Source organism: Lactuca saligna, chromosome 6, assembly GCF_052625555.1.
Source record: "Lactuca saligna cultivar CGN05327 chromosome 6, ASM5262555v1, whole genome shotgun sequence".
NCBI classification, from domain to species: domain Eukaryota; kingdom Viridiplantae; phylum Streptophyta; class Magnoliopsida; order Asterales; family Asteraceae; genus Lactuca; species Lactuca saligna.
This window is the reverse complement of record NC_136422.1, coordinates 146,494,537-146,519,289: the sequence shown is the minus strand read 5'-3', so window position 1 is coordinate 146,519,289 and position 24,753 is coordinate 146,494,537. Positions and strand designations below refer to the sequence as shown.

At 37.1% G+C, this 24,753-nt stretch overlaps 1 long non-coding RNA gene and 1 pseudogene across 1 annotated transcript; both read left to right on the top strand.

The window, feature by feature from the left end:
• The first annotated feature begins 14,412 nt into the window (after nt 1-14,412).
• Nucleotides 14,413-17,315, top strand: LOC144999852 (cytochrome P450 71AU50-like; annotated as a pseudogene).
• A 3,580-nt stretch (nt 17,316-20,895) lies between these two features.
• Nucleotides 20,896-23,039, top strand: LOC144999823 (uncharacterized). The gene is made up of 2 exons (XR_013661011.1): nt 20,896-21,605; nt 22,560-23,039. It is a non-coding gene; the product is annotated as an uncharacterized LOC144999823 (long non-coding RNA).
• The last annotated feature ends 1,714 nt before the right edge of the window (nt 23,040-24,753 follow it).

The window sequence follows — 24,753 nt, the reverse complement described above, 5'->3', positions numbered from 1 at the left end:
TTGAATGCCAAAGGAAATTGCTAAATCTGAAGATTTCATTCAAAGGGGCTTCAGTGGAGGTATTATATTCTACCCCCCTTTCCTTCCTTAATTGTGTAGATCTATTATATTGGAAATTAGGGCTTATATTATCTTCATGATGGGGTTTTGGATGTATCAAAACCCTTTCCAAGCTTGAGTGGTAGATATGGATTTTGTAAGGTCTAGAAAGTCCAAAAGTATGAGATTATAGATGAGCAAACATGAATTTTGGAAGCTATGAAGCATTAATGGAGTCATAATGGTATAATGAGCAAAATATACCATGCATGGACATCAAGGTTGAGCCTTTGCGTGACTTTTGGGTTCTAGGAGGCCAGATGTATAGATTGGTGCAGCAGATCTGACCTCAGGATGCCAATTGATCATATGCATGGAGGGAACTCGCTGGGTGCCTTGGTGACTTGCCGAGTTGGATCGGGTTTCCCCCGATTCATGACCATTGGTGACACGGCAAGTTGGGTGAGTGGCTCAGTGAGTCGAGTGAGACTTTAAGAGGAATCTAAGTCCACGTATGGACTCGCCGAGTCGTCGCATGAACTCAACGAGTCTTGTCAGAGTGGTCTATTGATTTCTATTGACTTTTAGGTTTAGTCAACCAGTGGACCTTTAGAGCAGTAAAAAGGTCTTTTACCCTTCTAGAGATTATAGTAAGAGACTTAGGTAGCCTTTGTGGGCCTTTTTTGAATGAAAGTAATTTATTTATGTGATTAGGCGTAGGCTAGATCAGTATTCCGAGTTCAATATTGTTTGAGATTTCCCGAGGTGAGTCTTCTCACTATACTTTACCTAGAGTGGTAATTAGATTTATGCGACAGAGTATTTTGTATGCTATTTATATGATGTGATACACTGCATTATTTTTATGTGATTTATGCTATGTATGTTTCAAAGTTTACAGATTCAGGACCGGAAGGTCCACAGAGTTAGGACCAGAGGGTCCACAGAGTTATGGGACTGGAGGGTCCCACTGAGACACATTGACTAGAGGGTCAAACAGAGTTATAGCCTTGAGTGGCTAATATGTGCTGTATATGGTATTTTGGGGAACTCACTAAGCTTCGTGCTTACCGTGTTATGTATTTTGTGTTTCTGGTTTTCCTTAGGATCGCGGGAAGGCACCAGCTTGATTGTACACACCAGCGAAAGAGTTACATTTTGAGGATCCTGGATTTGTAATCAAACAAACAAGGAGTTGCAATTGTGAATTAAATAAATGATATTTTTATAAATGTGTTATGAGAATTATATGATTTTAAATGAAAATTTTGTTTTCAAATTTACGCTGTTACAAGTTGGTATCAGAGCCTTGGTTTGAGGGATTTGGATGCGCCTTCGGGTAAATCTGGACTTTCTAAACACGAGCAAGAGTTTTTAAGAGAACAAAGAGAAAGAGCAGTGTATACAATCAACTAGAGCCCTATGGTGATTTCCCAAAATACCCTTAGTTTTGTGTTATGAGATATGTTGTAAGATATTACGCATGCTAGAGATAGGCTTGGTATTTCATACTTTAGGACTAGAGTGGCCTGATTTGTGATGCCTTAGGCTAGGAGTTGTTGTTATCTGTGTTGCACTAACGAGTATGTGCTAAGTGAGAGTATCCAGCAGGAATCCTTGTAGAGAGAGATTTCGGGTAGTGGAGTAATCTAGGAGAGATTCCTAGATGAGCATTGTGGAGCCTATCGAGAGAGTAGCTAGATACCCACGAGGGGTAAAGTTGCAGAGTTCGGTGATATCTTTTGAGTATGAGCGGAGCAAGCGGAGTTAGCACCTAGAGTGAGTTTTACATGTTGATAGAGATTATTTGATGCCCACATGCTGCTTGCTTCGTGATTTGTGGAACTCTTAGTGATGGGACTCAGCTACCAAGTGAATATGATGATTTTCAGGAGGTAGATGACTGGTATCATAAGGAGTTTCTCAGCAGCTGATGGCAGAGAAGTGTGAGAACCTAGGAAGAGCCTAGGAAGTGACCTTGGTCATGCGTGTTGAAATTAGTGATTGAGAAGGTTAAGCAATTACTTAGGGAATCTGGGATGGTCCGTGTAAAGGGTATGGGTAGATGTGGCAGGTAGTATGGGCCCGTACAACTAAAAGCAGATGACCCATACCTGATGAAGGGAGTATTCCGGATGATCTAAGTAGCAGATCGAGAGGCGGTGTCATGGTTCGAGTACCATGATATGTAGCAGATCGAGAGGTGGTATCATGGTTCGAGTACCATGATTTAGGGCAGATTGACAAGAGAGATCATGGTTCGAGTACCATGAGATCAAGAGGAGGTAACATCGTACGGGTACCATGATTCCTGGTAGATCGAGAAGTGGCCACATGGTTTGAGTTCCGTGACATGTGGCGATTAGTGCTTTTGGTTTTACCATTTATTCCGTGATGATTTTCTAGACCGAGAGCAGATGTAAAAGACTATCGTGCCAGTAGGCCATGATGAACGAGTTTTAGTGGAGCATCCCTAGAGGGGGAAATCGAGTTAGCACGAGTGATTGTTGGTGGTATGCCAGTTGGAGTCGTAAGAATCAGGGATGAGTAAGGATGGTGCGCTATGTAAGAATGCAGTCTCGGTTGGGCGACCGACCGATAGTGGAGATGTCACTTTCTATAACCTGAGTGGTGCAAATTCCATTTCTTGTGGGAGACATAAGAGGTGTTGAGATTTTGGTTTCTGAGTTTAGGGGTAAGCCCCATGGGATAACACTGATAGTGATCTTCAATCAGAGTATATGGAAGTAGGTCTGCCGCGAGGAAAGGATATAGCTCGAACAGGGCGTTAGTGGGGACTGAGTTGTTCAAGGACCAGACATCCTACTTGAGTATCATAGGGCATGTGTTAGCTGCAGCGTCGGTCGATCAAGAGGAGAATATCAAAGTTGTGGATCTTATTATCTTTGATGAGTATCGATAGTGGTAATGTGGGTTCCACTCTTATCATAAGTGTCGTGATGGAGCGTGGATCGAGGAGTCGAGAATGAGGAGAATGATAGTTCGCTATTTCCAGACTAAGAGTCAGGGTTGATACTGGACAGTTGGACATTCACGTCATGGAATGTGTGGGATTCTGATTGACCGAAGGCGGTCATGATGGGAAATTCTGAGGATTTCATCTGTGATTCAGAGTAATTGGTATTGCTCGATTTCTGTTGGGAAGAATCATCGAGCGTTGTGTAGCTCTTTCAAAGGGTAGGTGTAATTTTGCTGATGAAAACAATGTGTGGGATAGATTGATAGTGCGCCAATTGGCAATGGTTCAAACCCTAAGTGGGGGAGAACTGGATATTTTCTTAGGGGATCTGAGATTTGTTCAAGAGCGGTCAGGGGACTGGTTATAGTGACCTATGTTTCGGATACATGAATTCAGGGTTATTTGTTGATTGGGACGAGGTCCTAAGTGATTTAATTCATGTTGCATGTGTTCAGGGAGGGAGGAGTGTCTCCATGGCAGGGACCGTTGGTTTCGGACCCTGTGGTAGTCAGATAAGGATAGTTATGTGGTTAAGAATCCCCGGTTCAGTGTATGGGAGGTTAAGTACGCTCGGGGAAGGTAGAAGTCGATTAGGCAACAAACTTTAGGGTGGGTATGTGTTTTCTTGTGTGAGTTTTGAGGAATAAAGGAAGGGGTTCCGGGCGGACGACGACGTGTTCGGAGACATTGATGATTCCTCTGTGTTTCAGTGGAGAGTTGGAGTATTGTAGAATTACGAGTTACATGAGAGAAAGATCAGTTATGAGATTCTGAAGAAATGCATTTTTGTATCTGAGCATGATGTTGTAAGCAGGAGATCAGTGGTTGAAGCAAGACATCTTGAGGCATCGTGATGGTGCGCCTGGGGTACCCGAGTTTGGTATCCAAAATTTTGCATTATTTTGAGTCTTAAGTTGAGATAGAAAGTGGGTATCAAGTAACTACGGCTCCAGTAGGAACCCTACTGTCAATTGGCATCAAGTGAGGTTATTCAGGAATGTTGTTTGCTGCAGGGAAGGGTGTTTTGATATAGTAGATGTCGTCAGACATAGTAGTGCTTAACTTGAATAGGTGTGTACACCTATCCGCGGTTGTTCAGTGGAACATGAGTTAATGATCGTGGTATGGCTCGATATGAGGATGAGTCTGTGGGGAAGTTGTTGTAATGCTACAGGAATTCGTAGTACTCACTATTCAGTCAGAGGTCGTGGTGATGCAACGGGAAGGCGTAGTACTCACTAATCAGTAAGAGGTTGTGGTGATGCTACGGGGAGCCGTAGTACTCACCATTCAGTAAGAGGTCGTGGTGATGTTACGGGGAGCCGTAGTACTCACTATTCAGTGAAAGGTCGTGGCGATACTACCGGGAGCCATAGTACTCACTGTTCAGTGAAAGTTTGTGGTGATGCTACAGGAAACCGTAGTACTCACTATTTAGTGGGAGGTTGAGGTAATGCTATGGGGAGCTGTAATACTCACTATTTAGTGAACAGTGTTATGATATCGCGGGGAGTCGTGGTATTCACTAGTTAGCAAGAGGTTGTTGTGGTGTTGCGGGGAGCCGTAGTACTCAGTAGCCAGTGAGAGGATATTGTGATGAGAACTCTTCGGTAAGGATTAGGGTGCAGTTGAGTTTTAGGATTGGATAGCCCTAATATTTGAGTTGTGGTTGTCGCAACCCGAGGGAATTGGAGAAATGTGTAACATCCGGACTTTTATCAGGTATCATGTTAATTGTATTTTGTTGATTTGTGAGGGGGGGCTCGGCGAGTTGGGGCTCAGACTCGCCGAGTAGGGACGCGGATTTGGACGAAGGATCGCGCCTGGACTCGGCGAGTCCAGGATATGGACTCGGCGAGTCTGCGCTGTGTAATGAAACCCTAATTTCTCGGGTTTGAGACTTATTTAAAGGGCCTAATGGCCGTCATTTGTGCCCACCAGCCCCTTGAGTGAAACCCTAATCGTGTGAGAGCATTTGGAGCTAAGTAGGAGGCCATTATTGACCTTGGAGGTGCCATTTTTGCAAGGAAGAGAAGAGCTAGCCAAAGGGAAAGCAAGAAGGAGCCATTTCTGTGGGTTAGGAGTCCAGAGCATCATTTTGTGGTAACAAATCCGAGTACCTTCTTGTTTGTTGTTGTTTATTTAGATTTAGGGTTTGTTGAACCCTTTCATGGCTAGATTTGGTGCCCTTTTGGTCCCTTATGAGGTTGGAGCCATAGATCTGGACCCTTAGAGGTCCAGAGTGTCCCTTTACCCAAGCTTTTTGGGGATCAATGGAGGCTTTGGATTGGAATCCTCATGCCTTAGGTCAAACACTCCATTATGGAGCTATAGGGGGTGTTATGAGCACCAAGATGGGAACTTTACGTGATGAATCAGTCGAGGGAGGACAGATCTATAGTTTTTGGAAGCAGATCTGACCTTAGAAGCGAGTTGGAATGGTTGCATGGCACGGACTCGCCGAGTCTGTTCATCCGACTCGGCGAGTATCTTGAAGATTGCCTTGGGACTGTTCAGCGAGTGGTCCAATCGAGTCATGGGTAGACTCAGTGAGTCAGGGTGAGTTGGAGGAGGGTGACGGGTGGACTGAGTCAACCTTGGACTCGCCGAGTTGTCCTTGAGACTCGACGAGTTGAGTCGGGGTGGCCCCGCAATTCATTCAGGTGAAACTCGTCGAGTAAAGGGGGGGATACTCGACGTGTAGTAAGAGGATTCAGAGGGTTGATAAAAACGTCTAGACTCGCCGAGTCACCTTGGTACTCGCCGAGTCCGGTCAGAGTTGACCGTTGACCGTTGACCCGAGTTGACCTGCGTTGACTCCTTATTGATAGTCAACCTTAGAGATATAAAGTGTTAATTAGAAGCATATAATGTTATAGGAGGATTAGAGCTCGAAGGATCGAGCACGAGGGATTTCCAGGATTCGTGAGATACCGGGATACGCGAGGTGAGTCTTCTCACTATACTATAATACCTTGAGTAGGTAACCAGAGTTATGTGATAGAGTATTTGTATGCTATGTATGTTATGTGTTGTACTGCATTATTTCTATGTGATTTATGTAGTGCATGTTTATCAGAGCTAGAACCTGAGGGTTCACAGAGTTTGGGTGCACGGACCCACAGAGTTATAGCCTCGAGTGGCTAATATGTGTTATATGTGGTATTTTGGGGAACTCACTAAGCCTTGTGCTTACAGTGTTTGATGTTATTGTTTCAGGTACTAGTGACGATCGCGGGAAGGCGCCGGCTTGATCCGTACACACACATTCGGAGTTTTTACATTGTGATCTTGGGATTTTGTATTAACCTATTTTGGATAATTAATATGGTTGTTCGATGAATGTTGATGGAATTATGTTTTATAAAAATTGAAAATTTTGTTTTGAAATTTACGGTGTGACAAAATGGTTCGCACACGGGTTGCGGGTCATGAGTCATGAGTTGAGTACTTCATCTACTTTAGTGGTTCCAACTCTAGTTCAGACGAAACTCTCAAGTTTGAGTTTGGCTCTAGTGGTGTGTTGGGTAGGTGAGATGAGATTCTAGATCCTAAGGTGGGTTCCATGTTGAGTGGTATTGTTTATCATCTGATGTGTTATATCGGTGGAGGTCAGTACTCGGGTACAGGAGGTACCACGAGATGCATGAAACTTCGAGCAGTAGATTGCATAGGTCAGGGATGAGCCGATTTTCAGTTGAGAGTGTAGCTTTCGCTAGGGTTAGGCGAACCTCATGACTAGTGTGTCACAATGGACCGATGTAGTTGTTATCAGAAGGAAACCTTTGGGTCGGTTAAGATAATGCAATGGGGAATCTTTGGAGGTTCTAGGTTAGAAAGTGAAAGTGAACTGGTACTTAGGGTTCAAGGGGATAACTGAGAGGAAAACTGAGGCTTATGACTACTAGATATCATCGGATATATTCAATATTTCCTTGAGTTTGAGGTAAGAGTGTTGAGAGTTCTTTGTTCAGATGGGATTTTGATAATAGTACAGTGGATGGATCCCTGGTGTAACGTGACCTTTTCACTCCTTGGAGTAGGATATGGGGCACTCAGTATGAGTGGTATGAATGATCGGTAGCCGATTGTTGGTGTTCGTTTGTAAGAAATCAGAGAAATAGTAAGTTACCAGGGTTTGGTGATTCAAGTTGCAAATAGCATGGTGATAGTTCGAATGGGCGATCTGGTGGCGGGTAAGGTCACAAGAGATTCCAGATTTTTTGGAATGTCAAAAGGGAGTATCTTGGTGGAAGAAGGGTTGGTTTTGTTTCGGTATTGAGATTTCTGTGTGTGGATTCAGGAGCCCATAGGAAAGATATCAGCATGGTACAAGATCCTTTCGGTGGTGCCTTCGGGTTGTTAGATTCAATCAGTGTATGGTTAAGGGGCGATTTCGAGGACGAAATCTAATTCAAGTGGGGCGGAATTATAACATCCCGATATCCGAGGTATAACATTTGTTATATAGGCATGAGTATGATTAGGTGACTCAACGAGTTAGATCCTTAACTCGTCGAGTTGGGTCGCGATCTTGGGACGTGACAAATGGATGGACTCGACGAGTCGGGAATCTGAATCGTCGAGTCAGCGCTGTGGACGGAAACCCTAATTCCTTGGACTTTAGACCTATATAAAGGACCTTATGGCCTACCAATTGCGGCCATATCTTCCGCAGAACAACCCCAAAGAGTCCTTGATCGTGTAGATGGAGAAGGAGAGTTATCTTGACCTTATAAGTGTGATTATGCAAAAGAGGAGGATGGTACAATCAACAATGCCAAATGAAATTGCTAGATCTAAAGATTTCAATCAAAGGGGCTTCAGTGGATGTATAATATTCGACCCCCCTTTCCTTTCGTAATTGTGTAGATCTATTATTTTGGAAACTAGGGCTTATATTATCTTCATGATGGAGTTTTGGATGCATCAAACCCCTTTCCAAGCTTGAGTGGTACATTTGGACCTTGTAAGGTCCTGAGAGTTCGAAAGTATGAGATTATAGATGAGCAAACATGAAGTTTGGAAGCTATGAAGCATTAATGGAGTCATAATGATATAATGAGCAAAATATACCATGCATGGACATCAAGGTTGAGCCTTTGCGTGACTTTTGGGTTCTAGGAGCCCAAATCTATAGATTGGTGAAGCAGATCTGACCTTAGGAGGTCGATTGAGCATGTGCATGGAGGGAACTCGCCGAGTCAGATCGGGTTGCCCCGCGATTCGTGACCATTGGTGACCCGACGAGTTGGGTGAGTGGCTCAGTGAGTTGAGTGAGACTTTAAGAGGAATCTGAGTACGCGTATGGACTCGTCGAGTCGTCGCATGAACTCGATGATTCTGGTCAGAGTGGTCTTTTGACTTCTGTTGAATTTTGGGTTTAGTCAACCATTGGACCTTTGGAGCAGTAGAGGGGTAGAATGGTCTTTTACCCTTCTAGAGATTATAGTAAGAGACTTATGTAGCCTTTGTGAGCCATTTTTGAATTAACATAATTTATTTATGTGATTAGGTTGAGGCTAGATCAATATTCCGAGTTCAAGACAGTTTGAGATTTCCTGAGGTGAGTCTTCTCACTATACCTTACCTGGAGTGGTAATTAGAGTTATGTGACAGGGTATTTTGTATGCTACTTATATGATGTGATACACTGCATTATTTCTATGTGATTTATGCTATGTATGTTTCAGAGTTTACAGAGTTAGGACCGAAAGGTCCACAGAGTTAGGACCAGAGGATCCACAAAGTTAGGGGACTGGAGGGTCCCACTGAGACACATTGACCAGAGGTTCAAATAGAGTTATAGCCTCGAGTGGCTAAAATGCTTATCCTGGATTTGTAATCAAACAAACAAGGAGTTGCGTTTGTCAATTAAATAAATGAGATTTTTATATGATTTTAAATGAAATTTTTGTTTTCAAATTTACGTTGTTACAGGCAAAAATATAATTTGTATAAAAATTGGTGAATAGGGGAAGCCATAGTTAAAATTTTATATTTTTGGCCTAATATCTATAAAATTAAAGTATAGTCATATTGTCCTATAAATAAGGCCCAAATCCCGAGGGATTAGGGTTTCTTAAAAAACAGTTGTCACGTCGTCGAACCTTATGGCCACATCATGGTGAGTCTTTTAAACCGCGTCAAACGAATTCTAGCACGTCGTTGTGGGGTTTCTACTACGTCGTGACCACCCATAAATAAAACTTAACATTTAAAACGCTCATTCCTGGAACTGGTGTTACACTTCCAATGGGTAAAAGACCATTTTACCCTTTACATATCTGATCTAACAACCCATGGCCCAAGCTCTAAAAGACCCATGGCCCAAAAAAAGGTTTTTGGTGTACGCCCCACGTTCAGCCTATCACTACTTAATGTACAACTCGTCGATGCTTACAAATGGGGAGTACATGCATCACGCTGAGCGTAGGAATACGTACGCCCATTGTACGCTCCAAATGACCATTTCCCACGTTAAGCACTCAATGCTTAAGACCAAAACGTCCAAACTTAGATCTAACCTCCATGGGATGTATTAAGTAATAAAGTTCCTGACTTTATGACTTTGCATGGCTTAGTGAGATCCAAACTAACATCCAAGCTTCATAACTTCATAAAAAGGTCACTAATTCTTGAATGAAGGGACAATAGTCCTCAAGATCTAAACTTTATGACTTAATGACCTCAACAAAGACCAAATATGAGGATCAGAGGTTCTGGAGTAACTTCTACTCACAAGAACCATAATCATAGGACCAAAACATGATAAATTAGCACCCAAACTAGATCTTAAAGAGAAAGTCACCAAGATTAAAGTTTTATACCTCCATAACCTAGATCAAGAAGAATAACGCCTAGATCTACAAGCTCCAAGACAACCAACACTTCTCTAAGGTGTTCTTCTTCTTCTAAAGGCACCAAAAATCCATAAAGATCACTCCAATGCTCAAAATCTTTCCAAATGAGGGCTGGGGTTTCGAATTTCGGGTTAAGGGTGATGGAGGCTAAAGATAAGAGGGTTTGATAATGATTTAAGGCCTTTAAATAGGGTCCAAGACCCTAAATTAAGTTTTGGGACTGAGTCGCAAACGCCCAACGTACATCTGGTATGCCCAGTGTTCGCGATGGAACTTTCACCATCACTCTAGCCATGTATGCCTAGCGTACACGACGTGCTCCCTACCGATTAATCTTCTGGTGTCTGTAACCTTTTCGTTCCAACTCGGATTCCGAAAATCCTTATATCCACAGAATGGTAATGAGAAGCTCTACAAGCCTATCCAATCTCATTTGCCTCAAAACTTTCCCAAACTTGAATCCACAATTCATAAAAGGCCCAAACTATCACTTTACTGTTATACCCTTGGGCTCCAAAACATAAACCGAACTCTCGGATTATCTGATATGCATTATCCACATCCAAAGGGGTCTAAATCTCTCTTTCCCCTAGGCCCAAAGCCTCATGATAACTGATCTTCGGCTCATACCCCCGAATTATGAAATGATTCGAAACATGGTTTTGCAACATCGCCAGAGCTCTACCAGTGTCGATGTCGTTGTCTACATATATGTTTTGTTTTTGTTTTTTTCTTTTTATATTTTATCCTTTGTGATTTTCCAAGTTTAATCGTCTCCTGCCTATCAAACTACGGAGAGATGTTAGTGATTTGAGTTTAGGTTCAAACCACTTAACTTTTAGTGATTTTCTATATACTCCTATGTAATTGTCTTTTGAGTAATTAAGCAAATCATTATCTTATATAATGGCATCTAGAATTCCAATCTCTATATATTATTAAAAGAGAAGCCTTAATTCACCAATGAAGCAATTAGGACCCTTCATTGCATTTCAATCTTATGTTTTCCACCATTAGATTAGATTGCTGACATCATCTTCTTTAAATAAAATTCAACCATAATTACATTTAATTATAGAATCTATAATAATTATAGAATTTTTAAATTCAATAATTACATTATCAATTACAGCATATCTTTCTATTTATATACGAGATATCAGTTTCTCTAATTAATATTGTTCCTAATTTAACTCTCTTATTTATAGCTTCTGGCTTCAAAATTCAAAGCCGTTTAGTTTTTATGTAAATATTTTTATTTTATTTTTTTGAAAAAACTCATTAAATAAACATATCAATAATTTGATCATTAACCTATAAAATCTAATCTAATCCTATTAAATTAGCAAAATATTTAAGAGTAAAAAATAAAGTCAATATTATTTATAATTTATCTCTCGGTATATCTCACGTAAAATAAATCAATTTGAGATAATGGTTTTGAATTTAAAATTCATTAATTAAGCAAGTCAATTAATTTGAAATTTTGATTCAATATAAATGATATCATTTTTTTCCAGATGAATAACCGAAAATCTCCAAGATAATATTTTAAGATCCCATTTTTTTGAAATATAATGATTTCCTTATTGAAAAACAACCTATATATACGATTACATTGAAGTTGTTTTTCTTACGATTTTGGATTGAGTCCTATGAATTACAGTATTCTTCTTCAACGGTCTTATTCTATAATTCTTTTTTCTAGATTCTTTATTTACCCTGTTCTCCTTCTTCTTCTATAATTTCTTGTATTTATTTTGTTCTTATTACTTGTTATTATTATATTTTTGTTGAGAGGTCATGAAAAAAATTAATCACTCTACTTTAAGTATATTAATTTCATTCATTTAGTTATAGAAACAAAATTATATCCTTTATATTAATTTTTTTACTATGTTGACCTATGTGTGTTAAGAGAAAGTCATAAAAGTCGTTTTAACGTATGATGGCAAAACTAGTGGAACGGAACAAAAGCAAGATGAAGAAGTTTTATTTTGTTACACTTCAACTTCCATGAACAAATACATATATCTTGTTCTAAGTTTTTCAATAATTCTTTTATACATATTATTATACTATTTAGTTAACTTTTCTAATTTTATATTACTGTATTTTTGTATATCGATAGCTTTAGTTTCAAAATCGACATTCAAGTACAAGACTTTACTGGTGTGGTGTCACTTATATTATTTGATCCTGACACAAAGAAACTTCTGGAAAAAACCGCACAAGAGCTTATTTAGTTTCACAATGTATTTTTTTACTAGCTTTAAATTAACAATTACTTCTTTCACTTGCTTAAGATTATTGATTACTCATATAGGTTTGTAATAAAATAAAATTTTGATAAATTGAAAAAATTGTTCAACAAAACCTAATCGGTTATATATCAATTTAGGCTTCTTTTTGTGTTGTCATGTTTGTTGATTTTTCTATGCATGATTCATTTGAAGTTCTTTTTCTCGACAAGAACGTTAATGTTCACATTCAAGTAGAAACAATCACAATTGGTAAGTATTCCAAATGATTTTTCACTTACATTAATCAAAATTGTTACTTTAAATGGTGCGTTCTCATATGAGTCACAATGGTTGTCACTATATAGATCTTCTAGCGGTCTATAGAAGAATCCTAGCGGCTCTATGAATAATTTTGTTGCGTTTTCAATGAAGGATCACTCTATCAACATTCGTTCTCTAAAGTTCTTTCTCTTATTTTTGATATACATGTGTGCCATAACAATAAGCCAGAAAGAGGTGTTAGTAACCATTAAAGATAAAAAGGTAAGATATAATTTAAGAATATTATATAAAGAATAAATTGTAGATTTGTGATATTTATTTCTATGAAAAATATGTTATTTGATTGCTAGGTTATATATCTGGGTTTTTTAGTAATTTGATTTTGATAAGTTTGATCTAAATTTAATAATTGAAGCAGGTAGGAAAGATATGTGCTAACGATATTGAATTTGTATTGCCCTCCAGAAACCAGTTGTAGTTTCATAATCCGTTCCTTCATATCTTTGTAAGTCTTAGCATTTCTCTAAATTTGGCTACAAGAATTCATAGATGCACTTGTTGAATCAATCATCTAAACTAAATTTCATTTGTTAGTTGGATGCAGTGACCAAAATACAAAATTTGTGAAAATTCATTATTATTTATTAGTGTTAACCTTTTGCAAAATATGAAACTAATATTATATTTTTGTTCATAATATGTTTTTTTTCTTGTAATAATTTCTTTGATCAAAAGATATGTATATGTGATTGGGTGTAGCCTAAAAAATCATATTTTAATTCTTATAAGGAAAAAAAATACATTATAAATTTATCAAATTAAAATATATGAATTTGATGTTTATGGTTATGACAGTGCACTTAAACTGTAATGTTTATCCAATTTCTCTGTAGAATTTAATGTTGCTAATACATATAACAACTTATTGTTGCTTTTGGTTTTACAGTGCCAATATGAAAAGAGTCATGTGAGCCTCTATAGAGGTTGTTATACCGAACAAAATCAATTTATAAACCTACTACACAACATGCTTTAATCAAGATGTCGCATCATGTTGTGATAAAACAAAGATCATGTGGATCATTTATGCAAAAAATTACTATATTAAAAAACCAAATTATTCTAATATAAATATTAAATATTTTTATTTAATAAGTTTGGTTCAAAAAATCTAAAAATGAATTTAAGTAACATTTTTTATTAAAATTTCACATAAAACAATATCACCTATTAATATAATATGTATTTAATTTATGTTTCTCGCGTTTAACGCAGATCATAATCTTGTTACTTATGAATACACGAACCAAACAACCCTTATATTTATTTTGATAATCAATTTGAGTGAAATACCATATATGCAAGTCACCTCTTTGGTAGCCGCATTTCTTGTAATTAGGGCGTTTGTAATTCTAGTAACGTGAAACTTTTTATAAATTTAAGGCGATAAACAAGCTAAATCAGACAGAAATATTTGGTCAAATAGTAAAGATAATCTACCGGATTCTTGAAAGTAATTTTGAATGAAAACATAGTAATGTTATTAAAAAAAATCATAAAATAAGATGGAATAGATCCGACTCACTTTTCACATAAAACAAACATTAGAGTCATTATATGAAGGGATTCGAACAAAACCATCAATTTGAAATACACCATCCTGGTCCAGACTTTATGCCCCATGTAAAAACTTCTCACACTCTCGCAGCATACATCTAACTTCAGATAAATGACCAATAATTAAACCAGCAAACATACGCCAAGTTAACAATAAAAACTAAATAAATGTTTCTATATTACCCTTAGACAAAAGATATGTTAGTTGTTTATTTTAACAGGTTTTGCTATTAGCAATAAAATATACTTCATAAAATACGAGGGTTATCCGAAGCACAACCACATAACTGCATGCGTTGGCATGTGCTTGCGGAAAGTCCGAGGTCCAAAATCAACCATCCCTGATTTATAACAAGCAGGCTTCCTCATAAGCTGGTTATCATTTGTAGCATAAATGATACCAGAAATTGGATATAAGATTTTTCCCACGATGAACACCTTGTTGTTATGGTGGTGGGAAGTCGACAGTGAGCTAGACAAGCTCGCCTGCACAGTTCTCACCATTTCAGTTCCGACACTACTACTTCTATGGTACAAATGGATATCATATTCCATAAAGAACATTCCACCCTTCCCACCCGGTCCCTATGGCTTACCAGTTATAGGGTATCTCCCGTTTCTTGGCTCCAATTTGCATGAAAGATTCACTACAAGAAACAATGTCTATACAGACGACATTTTCAACTCCTTTGCCGACGACATGTCGTCAGAAAAACCTATAGCGGCGACATGTCATCCGTACAAATCGTCGGAATAGCTCCGTCGGTAAAAGTGAAAAATATTGTCGGTACAAAGTAGACGGCGACTTGTCGTCTACAAAGCGTTATTGGTAGTGATTTTCGAAGAAAAAAAATAAAGTTTTATTATATACCTATTCTGACGACAAGTCGTCGGTATGGGTGACCGGGAAAATATCATTCGGTGATGGCTAGTGGACACCAGAAAAACACCATATGAAAAAAAAAAAAAAAAAAAAATAGAAATCAAATCTGCTACCTGTTATGTGGGTTGGGGTGGCTGGAAGGAGAAGGTGGATCGTCATAGGTGGTCCTCTGATGACTACTTCACCGGAAAATAACTAAATCAATCAAATCAATGAATAAAAAAACTTTGAAAACAAAAAAATTATAAAGCTTACCGGTTTTGTGAAGCCCAAGAGGGGAAGGACCAGAAGCGTGATTCTTCGTTGGGAGGTGGAGGAACAAAGGAAACAGTGTCTACTGAGTTTTATTGGGCTACAACCCTATACCGACGACATGTCGTCGGCATAGAGCATTCACACGGATCACCATTTTTTTATCCCAATGACATGTCGTCGGCATAGAGTCGTCACACGGATCGCCAAAATGTTTTTCTTTTCCACTACACCTGTAGAAATGACATGTCGTCGGGATAGCTCTCCACCAAACAACATCGTTAGTGATTCTTGCATCAAGGAAAATAAATAAATCAAAATCCAAAAATACGTACCCTATACCGACGACAAATCATCGGGATAGGTTTTCAGTATACTGCCAAAATGTTTTTCGTTTCCGCTGCACCTATCGAGACGACAAGTCGTCATAATAGAGTCTTAGGTCAATGCTATTTGGTCAAAGTAAACAGAACACTATACCAACGAGATGTCGTCAGCACAGCGAATTTTTTACCGACGACGGGTATCGTCGGAATAGATGTCGTCGGAATAGAGGCTTATTCTTGTAGTGAGTCACAGAGATGACTCACCGATATGGCCCCATCTTCAGTCTCCGGCTTGGAAGAAAGCTTCATGTTGTGGTAAACTCCTTGGACCTAGTTAAGGTCGTGACTCGTGACCTAGACCTGACCATGGCTAACCGAAGTCCTCCATTAGCAGCGCTAACCATCAGTTACGGTGGCAATGGTATTGTATGGTCCAACAGCAACACACACTGGCGTAACATGCGCAATATTTTAGCAATCCAACTTCTGAGCATTACAAATTTCAAAGATTGTCAGGGTTTCCGAACATATGAAGTGAGAAGGCTCGTGAAAGAAGTTTACAGTAAGCTCGGGACAAAGCTCAATATTAATGAAATTGCTTCCAAGACTGAGGTAGACGTTGTGACAAGCATTTTATGGGGTTGTAGCAAATCTTAATTTCAAGATTCTGAAGCTATTGGGAGCCCCAAACATATCTGATTTTCTCCCAGTGCTATCTCGGTTTGATCTCCAAGGAAGGCAGCGAGAAATGCAGAGGCAACTTGAATATGTCGATCGGATATTTGAAAGCATTATACAAGGAAGAATGGAAGCCAACTCCAGAATAAATGAGGGAGAAGGTGAGGAAGATCGAAGGAAGGATTTTTTGCAGATATTGTTGGAGCTTATGGAGCAGAAAGATGCTACAATATCACTGGACATCATTAAAATAAAGGCCCTACTAATGGTAAGTCTCTCTTTATATGTTTTGGTTCTTTCTTTAACTGCAAACTGCACTAATCCACATGACAAACTAATAAAGGGAAACTGTATAAAAATAGGATATAGTGCTTGCGGCTACAGATACAACATCGACAATGGTAGAATGGGTGATGTCAGAGGTTTTGAATAATCCATGTGTAATGAGAACGGTCCAGGATGAATTAACGGATGTAATTGGCATGAACGTTGTCGAAGAATCTCATCTGCCCAAATTAACATATTTGGATGCAGTCATCAACGAGACATTAGGGTACACACTCCGGTTCCTCTCTTAGTCCACCGATGCCAGATGAATCATGCACTGTTTGTGGATACACCATTCCAAAGGGTACTATCGTCTATATGAATGTTTGGGCACTCCATCGGGATCCGAAGATCTGGACCAATCCATTGGAGTTCAAGCCCGAGAGATTCTTGATCGACAAATGGGATTACAATGGAAATAATTTCAAGTTTTTGCCATTTGGATCAGGGAGAAGAATATGCCCAGGAATCCCCCTTGGGGAGAAGATGTTGATGTATATATTAGCATCGCTGTTACACTCGTTTGATTGGAGGTTGCCAGAAGATGAAGAGTTTGAGCTTTTAGACGAATTTGGAATTGTGACAAAGAAAAGGAAATCACTAATAGCTATACCCTCTCGAAGACTATCTGATGCAAGCCTCTACTTTTGATAGAGGATTATCGCTCAATAGTGAAACGGTACTACTGTTTGTATAAAAAGAAGGTAACGTTTTGTTACTTGTTAGGAGTGTCAGAAAGGCGAAATCCGTTACCTTCTTATCTGCTCATTGCTTGTAACTATGTGTGGTAATAATATTTCTGGGAATTTTGTGTTTTCATCTGTATCATTTTTTGTTCATTAGATGACAAATCAACATTGGATAGAATGTTATGGAAACCAAATATTCTTCTCTCTTGTACTTTTTGTCATATATATGTAGAATTAAATCGATCCCTTCCAAAATAGTGGGATCAATCTTTGCAATCTTATTGGGGTCATCTTTTGTAACCCATTGTATTTACTTTTGTATAAATACAAAGAAAAAAAAAAACAAAAACAAATTTTGAATTGTATCATAGAGGAACCGAGAGAACCCTTTTAGAGACCACCCTAATGAACTCATAATAATTAATATTATTAATATATATTGTAATTAATACAAATAGTAATCTTTTATTTGTGAATTCCTACGTTTATGTTGTTTGCTCGTCACTTTTACAGACCCTTCAATTTATCACACAACAAGAAATAAGTCATTTAGGGACGACAGCTTTAGGACGACAGCTTTAGCGGCAACATTAAAGGGCATTCTCTGTCGCTAAAGATGTCGTCGCTAAAGGACTTCCACCGTCGATCCTCCCCTGCCACACGCCATTTAATCAGGACCGTAGGTTGCTAAAGTAATCCATCGGTTACGGATTCATCTGGTAGGAAGCAATAGCAGCGACGCCAATTGCAACGACATGTCGCCGCTATTGATAGCGATCCGCGTGAATGTCATCGTGACCCTTCGATTGTTTTTAGATCGGAAGACTACTAGGCACCAGAGAATGGCGCGTGTTTTTCCCTCCAACTCTTCGCCGCAATTGCTAAAGACGTCGCTGCTATAGGGGCCGACCTTTTGGCTACCCCTTCGTCCTAGATGACTCAGTTTTATGTCTACCACTTCTCTTGCAAATTCCGGCGATATCGTGTTCTGGTGCGTTTTTCCTTTCATTTTCCGACAATTTCTAGAAAATTACGGTGAATTCTGAGTTCTCTGATGAGATTAAAACTTCGGTGCGTTTTGCTCTTCTCTTTTATCTTTCTCTTGTTTCCTGACCTTAATTTCATTTTTTTTTTTTTTTTTTTGTGATTTTAAGTGAACTTCAGCGAATTCTGAGTTCTTCGAGCAACCAACACAAGTACTTATTAATTCATAAAGAATTCGGTAGTTTTGTTATATTGTTAAGAACTTAATGTGTTTACATTAATTTTTTGTAGCTCAGTAGTTTATTAAACTGTTAAAGACTTAATTTATTTGGTTCTTTGATGGTTTGATAGTTTGTTGAATTGTTAATGACTTAATATGCTTGTTACTTAATTGTAGGATGTTGATGCGAATGCTTTTCTTCAAAACCTGGCATTTGTGACGGTCATTTGAAACATAATTCGCTCGTTTAAAAACCAAGTCAACAATGAGGAAACAACGATGGGGAGGATGATGGTGAAGACGAAGACACATAATATTTCTTGTTTTATTATATGGAGGATGTTATTTTGGATTTTTTAGATAGTTTATGGATGATATATTAGATGTTAATTTGTTTAAGATTTATTAGATATTTTATGGAATATGGTATGTTTGATGTTTTTATATAATGTGGTATGTATTTATATATGTATTTTTATCAAAACTGCATTTTATAATATATATAAACTAATGTTATAAAAAATATGTTTTTTCTCAAAAGAAAATTTAAAAATTAAAATTAAGGATGACTAAGACCAATTGCGACGACCTATACGGCTGGGGAGGTTTGCCGGAAAAACTCTGGCAGCTTGCCGGAATATTAATAGAGACGACGTTATTTACGACGACATTCATGTATTACGGACGACATGTATTAGAGACGACCGTATTTGCGACGACAACCAGCTATTAGCTACGAAGCAATTTAGGTGATCTTTAGCGACGACAATCAAAATCAATTGCGATGATTTTCGTCGCCGCTAAAGGTTAGCTTTTTTGTTGATCATCTTTATTGTTCAATCTAACGAAACCAAAGGAATCATTTCGTTCCGCTGTATTCTATATGGAAATAACTTTTATTTTTAATTTGGAATGTTATCAATACCGCCATTGCCTCTCTCATCCATGCTAATAATATTTTCCAAAATTGATTATTAATTTCATATTTAATAACATAAATCAATTTCACTTTTTTTAACGAACTCGTATATTATATAGGTTTCATAACTAAAAATAAATTATTCATCTTTTACCAACTTTCATATTTAACTTTTTTTTAAACAACATATTTAATACATGGGTCTCACACCAGTAAAATAAGATAAAATAAATATACAATGTACCAAAAATTTTCAAAATTAGAAGTGGGTTTTTGATAGTTATATCATTATTAGGGTCTTGTTTTTTGGTAACAAGTTTTTTGGTATTTGTTAGATGTTTGGTTAATACACTTTCTATAGCGGCAAATGTAGAACCAAAAACCATGTGGAAAAGAAAAATAAACGAGTAAAAAATACTAGTGGTGTCGGATCGGATGGTATGCCTTCAAAATATTTAGCATATCTTCAATAGTTATAACAATTAATATAGTTCTTACAATTAGAATCTATGAGGTCTTATATCTTGAAATATATGTATTGTTTTTAATAATTTCTAAAAATTATTTCACTGTACAACACTAAACTACAACATGAATGGACTGTACAACACTAAACTACAACATGAATGGACTATAGAGGAGAAGGTTGGTCTACCAGAGAGGCATAAGGTTGGCATGCTAAGGGTGACGGTGGTCGGACGTCGGACAATAGGAGTGACCAATGATCAAGTGACAACCTTTATGATGTGTTATGAGATGTCGACCAAGCTCCAGCTCCATAGGCGAAGTTCAAACCATTTTTTTTCCTTTTTTGTTTAATTGTAAATGGATTAGGCTTTTGCCTAATAATTAATTTTGTGGGAATTAAACCATTGGGCTATTCTAACTTGATTGGAATATATAAAATACGGGCTTTATACATTTTGCTTTTATTTTGTCAAAAGATGTCCTCTCTATATATATATATATATATATATATATATATATATATATATATATATATATATATATATATATATATATATATATATATATATATATATATATATATATATATATATATATATATATATATATATATATATATATATATATATATGGGTAAAGTGAATATACCTAACAACCTTATATAAGCTTAGGTACCTAACTCCATAATACAACATCGGTTTGTATCATATTTACATTGTAATTGCCTAAGGTTCCTAAACTTCAACCTCATAACTTGATTACTTCCAAAATCTTTGGATTTTCAACAATATATTTCTTTTACATCACGTCTTTTTATCGAATACCACCTAATGGGCTTCATATCCTACCGCTACAAATGAAAGGATGTAAGAGAAATATAATGATAAATTTTCAAGTTTTTTGAAGTAAATCAAGTTTAGGGATGAAATTTAAGAACCTTGGATGATTGCAATGAAAATTTAATGCAAAATGATGTAGTTTGATAAGGTTAGGTACCTAAGCTTATATAAGGTTGTTAGGTATATTCACTTTACCCTATATATATATATATATATATATATATATATATATATATATATATATATATATATATATATATATATATAGACCTGACCCTATACATGGGCGAGTTGAACCAAGCCCAGGGCATCAAAAAAATTGAGGGCATAATTTACATCCGATATGTATTACTATATATGTTACGTTGGCCCAACAATCCAAGAATAAATCAACGAAATCTGGAGAAGCGTCCGCTAAATAGCTGAAGCTTGAAGTCTTGAGAATTGCAATCAATCAAATAGGTATTCGTTGATACGCTTGAAAACTGAAAATCCAGTGCTATGCAGATATCGAGGAGTCGATCGATCGAGTTCTTAATCAGCACATCAGTATTCAATCGACCATCTAAACGCTCTTTCAAGTTCTATTTTTTTTCAAGTTTCAATTTCTCATTCTAAATCAAATAAGTACCTGATTTCTATTCTCTCAATCTCTCTAAACCATTGTTCAAAGATTGATTGTTTTTACAAGTTTCACTCTCACAATCGCCAATCTAAGTTTTGACTTTCGAGTTCTGAGTAAGAGGACAGTCGATAACGAAATATGTTGCCATCTCCGAAAGAAAGAGGATAATGAATTTGGGCGAGTTCTTTTTGAATTTTTCTTTACTTCGATTTTTCTTATTTGTTTATGATTCTGATTTCTTTTTGGATTTATATCTTTACCTGTTGGATTCAAGTACAGTTAAGAGTTGAAGTCTCAAAAGATTTCTCTTCTATATGAGCTTCAATTTTTAAGTCAAAATCTGCTGCTGATTTGCATTTGGACTTTTAGAGGTAGAACCTATAAATTTGTTTCATTGTTGTTATAATACTTCTTCTTTTCTTATTTCTTATTTGCTTTTGTTTTTTGATTTTTTTTTTCACTTATTTGTGTGGATTTTTTTATCTAACGAGTTGGATTGGAGTATAGTCAAAAAGAGTTAAAATTCCAAAGATTCCTATTCTGTTTGAGCTTATTTCTTATGTACAAATCTGATGCTGCTTTGTATATGAGTTTTGTGGTTTATTGGTTTATCTTTATATGTGATTTTTGTGGTTTATTAGTTTGCTTTAGGTAAATTTTTACTATCTCTGATGACATAAAGACATTTAATTTGTCCTCTAAACAATCTACTGCCTTCTCCTTGTTTTTTTAAAATTTTCTTTTAAACTTTTGTGTTTTTGTTTTCTGATGTGAATAAGGAGACAAAGACATTTAATTATCTATTGAACTTTTCGATTCATTTTTTTTTTTTTTTTTACTATCTGGACCTTTAGAGAGAGAACATATGAACTTATTCATTGTTGTAGTATTGAACAAACGAAATATTTTTAATCTATATTTAGTTTTTTGTTTGATGGTTCCAAAATAGTTTTTTAATTGATGGTGAATTAAAATATGTTGTTTAAATTTAAATTTTGAGTCCAGTTTGACAAATTATCAAGAATATGATATTTGATGGAGTTGGTTTACATATTGATTTACAAATTTTGTAGAAAATGTTGCTAGGTGAAGCACACAAAGCTAAAAGTTCATGTACATCTATTCAAATGTATTGAAGTGATTTTTTTACAATATATTGATTATTGTAAAATAAAATATGCTTACGCTTCAAAAAAAATGCACGAAGATATTATTTTTATTTGTTTTTCTAGGTTTTTGTTTGTATTATTTGTTTAATTGTAACTTTACTGCGTTTTTATTGTATAAATCTTTTATATATACGTTTTCTCTATTGTACAATACAGATAAAAGGGCATAAAAATCATATCTCGCCCCAGGTAGTAAAAAACAATGGACCGACCCTATATATATTAGTGTTTTAAATATCGACATAGGCAGCGCCTGGGCGCTATGTGGTCTACAATCGATTACGATTATGGGTGTTTGGTGGAATTTGGTCAATATCGGTTAAACTCGAGCCAGCAAGTGCGCATCCAACAAGAGGTTATGCTATGGATGTAACAAATAAGGGCATATTTCAGGAGACTACCAAAGAAAAATGAGGCAGCAAGGCCAGATACACCACCGAGGCCAAGGACATTCCACATGATCATTGAGGAAACATATAACAACACGAGGAATCGAGGATGGCGACTTCATATTGGAAGATCGAGTTATGCAATAGCCATAGTATCGTATGGTGTACTATTAAAGGCATAGTCTAGGGTAAACATTAACACGTGTGTAATCATTTCAAGGAATAATATAAAACCTTTGTTTTGCTATCAGGTGTGTTAAGTTGTTATGTGATTTTCTTGTATGGTGACGTGGAAAAACAGCGAGACAATATTTGGGACGAATATGAGTAGGTGTGAATGATAGTAGGGGCATATACTACCGGAAGCACATGACTTGAACATGGATCAGGGAAAGTCACAAGGATACCAAGAAGCTCGCAATTGATTTCGTTTTGTTCATGTATGTCATTACCATTATTTTGGTAATGATTAAGAAGATGATTGTCATTTCAACCCTAGTGGTCATATCAAATCGAGTCCGACTAAGACGAATATATTACGTGGTTCAGAGAACTAAGTTCGATGTCACATCTAACTTAAGACAAAATGAAAGATGATCGAAGCGATCAGTAGAAGTATCGCGATCGTTGAAGCTTGTAGCTGGAAATGCTACTTTCTAAGATGTGATTATATCACATTAGTACATGAAGAAAGGTATAGTTTGTTCTTGAATTTGACTCTAAGAGACTTGAGCCTAAATGTTGCATCAAACGATGATAGGTCATTAGAATATGACACATCGGTCCATTATAGAGAGCGGGTGCAAGATCGAGTCTTCGATAAGTTGTAACATTTAGGCTCAAGTCTCTTAGAGTCAAATTCAAGAAACTTCGATGTTACGTAGAGTCTTCGATAAGGATCGAGATTGTGACTTAAAGGTCATAATGTGGATTCTAACATAAGATAGAGAGCGGGTGCAAGATCGAGCACCGTCTGCAGTCAAGAAGTCCAAGAGTTGGAAACTTGTTCGAAGAAACATAGAAGTTATGATATGGAATCATTGTACAATCCATGATTTGTTGATGATTGTTGTACGTAATCATCCAAAGGGGAGATAATTGTAACGCCCGTAGATCCGGGCTAATCGATTTTGAGACAATAAGTGTCAAAAATGACTTTTTAATAGAATATCATTTATAATGAATAATATTAATAAAAGTTGTAGCATATTTCACAAGGGTTCTCTACATATAAAGAACGCCGAAATCCGAGTTATAACGAAGAAGTTATGGCCCATCGAAGTTTCGCGACAAAACTAGCACGACACTACGTAACATAAATAGTAAGTTTACGATAGAGTGATTTTTAGTCTTAACAATCTAAACGAAAGTCGAAGTGTTCGTTAAACCGAGAGCATGCATAAAAAGAACACCCAAATCTGACTTCGTATGAGGAAGTTATGATTTTTCTAAGTTTTGGCTTAGTAGTATGCAACCTGGAGTTCGAATATTAGATAGAGAGATTTTTAGCCGACACAACCTAAACGACAATCGAAGATCTTGTTAATAGTAGCGTAACAGTAAAAAGACAGACAAGAACAGACGTCGGATGAAGAAGTTATTAATTTTTAACGAACTATTCATGTCCCAGTCTGTTAAAAATATAACATTAAAAATAATGTCAAAATTAGCCGACAGAGTCTAAACGAAAGTTGTAGAGTACAATCCCGTCTATGCATGGATATAAAGAATGTCAAAACCGAAGCTCGTATGCGAGATTTATGAATTTTTGGAATAAGGATTCGGATTTGCGAGGTTGATGACGTGGTCGAATCATGACTGTTGCTTGCTCCCCACGATCTTACACGAGATGCTGACACGTATCACTTTGGACTCCAAACATACAAGTACGCCCTGTGTATGAGCCCAGTACGCCTAGTGATCTCACCTTCTTGGTCCACAAGAAGCCACATAGCCCCACC